The sequence below is a fragment of the Natrix helvetica genome (assembly GCF_964273705.1).
Source record: "Natrix helvetica genome assembly, chromosome: 3".
NCBI lineage: Eukaryota > Metazoa > Chordata > Lepidosauria > Squamata > Natricidae > Natrix > Natrix helvetica.
This window is the reverse complement of record NC_138549.1, coordinates 118610640-118617185: the sequence shown is the minus strand read 5'-3', so window position 1 is coordinate 118617185 and position 6546 is coordinate 118610640. Positions and strand designations below refer to the sequence as shown.

The window sequence follows — 6546 nt, the reverse complement described above, 5'->3', positions numbered from 1 at the left end:
AGTGACATATATTACACATACAGAAGGTCCTAGCTTCAATCCCTGACATCTACATTTAAGCTCAAAAAACTCCTACCTGAAATTGTTGAGAGCTACTACTCAGATTTGACAGTTCAGAACTAGGCAGGACAATAAGATTATTCTGTGTATGAAGGCTTTTTATGTTTAAAATGAAAGATTCCATCGGAGTATGGAGTACATAGAAAAGTTCATCCAGAATCCTCTCCTTGTTTAACGGTATTTCATAGTGTAATTTTGTAGCATAATTTACTTTTGATCAGGAGGTGTTGAAACTGTTCATTAAATACTGTTTATTGAAAATGACTAGTGCTGCTTAAAGTGAGCAACGACATTATAAATAAACAAAAACTGGTCAGAGTTGAAGTTGAAATGACTGTGCAAGTACAGGACGTATAATCCATTATTGGAAATAGTTTAAACAGCCATCTTTAGGTAGTTTCCTTTAAAACAAGGCACATTATTATATGATGATAATGATGATAAACAGCCACAGGGATAGCATGGATCAAATCTGGCATTAGCTTTCAGAATGTATTTATTACAGAGCTTTGCAGTGTGTGGCACATTCCCTGTGTGCTATTGTATTTGACCGTTGATTTATATCAAAGTTATGCTTTGAGTCTTAATAAAGAGTTGCCTTGCTACATGTTTCCCAATACAGAATTTGAAAGAGAATTTCAAAGCTGCTCCCAAGAGATTTCCAGGCAATCTTTCAGTTTACTAACAAGTGTAAACTCAACAGAGTACAGTAATTTACAAGCATCAGTTGCAAACAAAATTCCACACAATTTAAATAATAGGATTGGGCAAAAATCCATGAATGGAGGCCTATTTGGCAGATATCTGAAGTATTTATAGCATAACAATCCTGATATACCATCATCAGCTAATTGTGTATCAGCCATTGTTGAACCAGAAGCTTTTGAGTTATAGTTTGTAGTATTTTCTGCTGTCACAAATGATGTAGGTTAACTTTTAATTGTTGCTTTATCATCCTCATCAATATTAGATTTTCCATTTTCTTGGCAACATTCCCCATTTTTAGGACAATATTAAAAGTGGAGAAGCTAATTAATTTAGTTTTTGCAGCATCATATTCTTACCTGGATTTTGACCTGAAAGATGAGTATTATTAAATCAAATGACTACAATAAGGTAAAGTTGTGGAGGAAAGAAATATGTATCATCGTGATAAAATGGCCTAATAAATGCTTCCCTACTTCACACCTAAAGTACATTTTGACTTTCATAGTAAATAGGACTTATTTAAACTCATCCCACTCAGGTGTATGTGATATAATCAAGATTTATGCGGGAAGCTTATAATACATACTATAATGTCATCAGTGGTCCTATCTATTTCCAGTAAATCAGGAAAAGCTGCTGAAAGAAGGATTGCACTGACATGTAAGCAAGAAGCAAATCCCTAAAGGACTGATGTAAGTGAAGGAACAGGGCTGCTGTTTCTGAAAGACAATGGCAGAAAACTATGCATGTTACATAGCCATATTATCGGACACTACAAGGTAGACAAATTCACTTTGCAGACATGGTCTTTGGCTGTACAAAAAGAGTTCTCAGTTGGATTTAATGGAAAGTATTCTTCTGGTCACAGGATGATAGAACCCCATCAGTGTCTGTTAAATTATCTTAACTTTAATGAACAGATTCCTTAAAATAGGGTGCCTCCCCCCCACTCGCTCATGAAGAAGTGAATCTTGTAATGAACATTTCCTTAAATTCCTTCTTTCATACTAATCACAGAAGGGTGATTGACAATCATGCACTGTTGTACCACATAAAAGTACAAATTGGGCAGTGGAATGTATTCCTGAAATTAGAAGAAAGGGTCATACCATAATTAACTTACCATATTTTTCAGACTATAAAACGCACCAGTGTATAAGATGCACCAAGATTACAAAGAAGTAAGTAAGGAAAAAAAATATCCCGGCCCCCAGGAACAGTCTGCAGGCTTCAGCAGGGCTGGGGGAAGGTAAAAATGCCCCCCTTTTTTGGAAAATGGGTCGTTTTTCACAAAAATGAAGGTGTTTTTGCCTTCCCCCAGCCCTGCTGAAGCCTGCAGAGTACTGCTTGGGGGCTAGGGGAAGGCAAAAACGCCTCCATTTTTGCAAAAAACAGCCCATTTTTTACAAAAATGGGATATGGGGGCAGGGCTTCGGGAGGACAAAAATGGCAGTATTCGGTGTATAAAACGCACCAACATTTCCACAGTCTTTGGGGGGGGAGGAGGTGCATCTTATACTCGGAAAAATATGGTAGTTTTTGTATAATGTCTTTAACTACTATTGCATAATAAAAAATGTTTACTATTTATCGTAATGCTTTTAATAGTAGGCTCCTCAGTTTTCTTTTTGAGCATCTTTTGTTATCCACTTGCATTCATTTTGTTGCAAATCTCTGGTGCTTTTTCACATTTTAGGCAAGGCTTCCATCTTCTGAAGGAAGCCTAAAAAACAAACTTTGCAGTGATATTTCTAGTTAACTACTTTGGTTACCTCTTAAATCTGGAAATACGTTTTCTGATCTTTAAGATACATTTCATCTTTATAAATTGTGGTAAACTTGAAATTTACTGGAAAAATTTGATCATGACTTAGTTTCATTGTTATTTATGTCTCCCTCCTGGCAAATGTACTATTAACTGGTTATTTTAGGGGTATTGTTTTTAATTTATTGTGTGTGTTTTAGGGGTTTAAAAACCTATATTTATATATACTGCTTTGTACAGTTCTTTTAATTCCATTTTTAACCTCCTCCATTCCAACTGTACATATTCAATTTTTATTGTATTTTGATATATTTTGCATGGACTGTACACCGCCCCGAGTCCCTTTTGGGAGAGGGGGCGGTCTAGAAGCATAACAAATAAATAAATTTATTTATTTATTTATTTATAAATAAATCACAATAGATAGTGTTTGTTACCATTTGCAACCAATTTAATACCACTTTGTCCATTAGGTCTGGATATGTTTTAAGAACAAAGTAAAAAATTAACAACAAATTATATTTTAGAGTATGTAAAATTGTTAACAATTGAGATATGCAGTAGTCTGGTCCAAGGTGAACCATTCATTACAATACAGTACAATAGCAGAGTTGGAAGGGACCTTGGAGGTCTTCTAGTCCAACCCCCTGCCTAGGCAGGAAACCCTATACCATTTCAGACAAATGGCTATCCAACATCTTCTTAAAGACTTCCAGTGTTGAGGCATTCACAACTTCTGGAGGCAAGCTGTTCCACTGATTAATTGTTCTGTCAGGAAATTTCTCCTCAGTTCTAAGTTGCTTCTCTCGATTAGTTTCCACCCATTGCTTCTTGTTCTGCCCTCAGGTGCTTTGGAGAATAGTTTGACTCCCTCTTCTTTGTGGCAACCCCACAACTTTTTCTCTTTTGTTGCACCCCTATTGTTATATTCAGTCTCAAGATTATCCTGAGCATTTTGGCTAGAAGGGCAATAAGAAGTTCTCAGCACTAAATTACTTTGGGGGCCTGGTACTTTTAGTCATGATAATTCCGTTTCTAATTTGACAATTATGGCATCATTGACACTGTCAGCAACACTGTCTCTCTGTATCCTTTCTTGTCATACATATTATCTGTAATTACTTAAATTAATATTAAAATAAAATATAAAATAAGAACTTCCTGAGTATTATTGATGTGCTGTTCATGCTGAAAGTACCATTTTGTTCAGCATTGCTATATCATAAAGAATATGTTATGGTTTTTATGCTGTGCTGTGATTCATTTAAAAAAGCTTCTCATTTTGTTCTGAAAAGTTGTCAGCAAATAAAATTGTGATTAAGAGCTTAGAAGCAACAAATAATTTCCAGTGATTATTTTTTATGTGTGTATAGAATATGCTGTTGGAAAAAAATCATAGTTTTGAAATTCAACATTGGATAGAAGGCAGAGAAAGACATTTAGAGTAGCCATTCCCCAGAAGCTCCAAGGATATATCTGTTAGGATAAAAGTAGTAAAGGTATATATATCGTCTGGCAAGATTCTATCTATTTGGTATGAGCAAATAAAGAGTTGAACTTTAGCTGGATTGTCCTATGTTGTTATTGGATTGGGCTTGACAACACTCAACCAGTAGCAAATTAGTCAAGGCTGTGTGGATAATGGCAGACAAGGAAAGGAATGTAAATCCAGAATCTCTAAAAAAGAAAACGTGCCTTCAGTTTTCTTTTCACTGACAAATCTGATTTGGCTGTCTGAACCTTGGACTGGATTTAACCTTCTCTTCTTCACGTTCTTACTGAAAAGAAAACTACTGAAGGCACGTTTTCTTTCTAGTAAGAACATGCAGAAGAAAAGATAAATCCAGTCCACGGTTCAGACAGCCAAGTCAGATTTGTCAGTCAGGCCAAGTTCGGTGTTTCAAAAATCACAGACAGAATAACAGGAACAACATGGCAAAGCAGATCATATGGTTGTTTCCAATGGAGAACCGGAGATCGGTGCTACCTCTTAAATCAGGCTGCAGCCAGCTATCTTTAATTAAGAGGTATTCCCATGGTGCTTCATTGAGCATCTTTGTGGTGCTGTTTGCTCTACAGGTTCCAGCTATTCTAATGGTGTCATGTGTTTGATGGTTCACAGGTGATTCCTAGCTTAATCAGATGATTCCTGAGGCTAATATTCCACTTCCAGTTGGAGTAGCATCATCAGAATCTGAGTTCTGGGTGATAACAAATTGGACCTGAAAGGAAACTGGCAACCATTGAAGCAGAAATGTTACATTTAGTTCTAGGAACACACATAACTGACCGTACTGCTACATTTTTCATCTGCTGAAGCTTCCAGATACTCTTCAGGGGCAGCCGTGTGTAGAACATATTATAATGATATAATTGGGAGGTGATGGGCATGACTGGCTGAGAGTAGAGCCTCCTGATGGGGAAATGGGTACACAACATGAAATTGTAGAAAAGCTCTCTTGGTCATGATTGCTACTTGCTCCTTGAGTAGAAGTGGTGAGTCCAGCAGGACCAGGTCTGTCTGAGGCAGTGCCATCCATAGATGGTAGATCCAAGACCCCAAAACATAAAGCTATTTAGTCTTTTCAGGGTTGAGCAAGAATCTGTTGTTGCCCATCCAAATCTCTACAGCCTCCAGAAACCAAGACAGGATATCAGTAGTGTCACCAAGTTTGGCTGGGGCAGAGATGTACAACTGGGTATTATCAGCACTGCTAATACCTCACCCCATGATGATTGATGACTTCAGCAGTGGCTTAATGTAGATGTTAAATAGAAGTGTACTGAGCCCTGTGGTGGGATCTCTCACCCACAGTCAACACCAACTGGAACTGACCTTGGAGGAAGGAAGAAATCCAGCATAATATTGGATGAACTCCCCCCCCTCCCCTCCAAAAGTAGGACCAATGCTGTGAATATCATAAGCATTTGTTGAATAAAATAAGCATTTTATCCAACAGTCCAGATTTGAACAGGTCAAATGTTCAACTAAATAGCTAGGATGTGTTATCAAGGTGATAAGGGCCTAATCCAGTGCTATTATATGAGATAACCATATCTGCAAAATATCTCATTATAAATTATGGCTTGAAGCATTGTTGCCCACATTAATTACAGTATTTAGTAACTAAAATATTTTGACATAGCTGTGAGTTGAACTGCTAAAAACTGTTTATGTGTGTGTATGCAATATAATTATTATCCATCCTACATGCAATTAATGTGATTGACTGTAACATATAAAATTAACTTTCTGAAATATTCAAAACAATTTAAATTAGAAATCATGCAGATTTTTGAAAGCCACATTTTCAAAGAGGCTACGTTCAGAAAATCTATTGAGCCAATCAACTTATTAGGAAATGCCAGAGTAATCAGATTGAAACAGCAAAATCCCACAGCTGTTTGTTAAATATATTCACAGCAGTGTTATATCATTGATTCTCTTGGTGCCCTCCTAATTGGATTTGGCTATTACTGCAGAATTCTAGAAATTCCATTCAACCTAGACTTTGGAAAAGAGAATGTAGTTTTATTTTCTTCAGAGCTCCTTACCAAAATTCTTCCCCAAATCTGTTTTATCATAATTGATCTGAAATTGACATGGATTTAATGTTGAGTCTGCCTATCAGTTATGTAAAGTAGGTATTGCCTATAGAAGGAAGATAGAAATATCCAGCCATATACACAGAGTCTACATGCTTAGACTCTGCAAGAGGGATTTTTTATAAAGGAATAGATAGCATGAATGATACTGATAGGAATATTAACAATGAAATAAATCTGTGATTAGTCATCTGGAGTACCAGTTCCTTATTTGGACATTTTTAACATAGGAGGGCAAGTTGAATTAGAATAATTGCAGCGCCAAGGATAATTCTGTCAAACTCAAATCAGTTTACACTTAATCATAAATAGCCGCCACCCATATTCTTTACAATTAAGCAAATAATAATGCCTATGTTTCTTGCACTGACATAAAGTCTATTTCTCATATACACATAAGCCACACT

At 36.4% G+C, this 6546-nt stretch overlaps 1 protein-coding gene across 7 annotated transcripts in view; it reads left to right on the top strand.

Annotated features, from left to right (window-relative positions):
* Window positions 1-6546, top strand: part of PTPRF (protein tyrosine phosphatase receptor type F) — a 549550-nt gene that overhangs the window by 359490 nt on the left and 183514 nt on the right. The window lies entirely within an intron of this gene.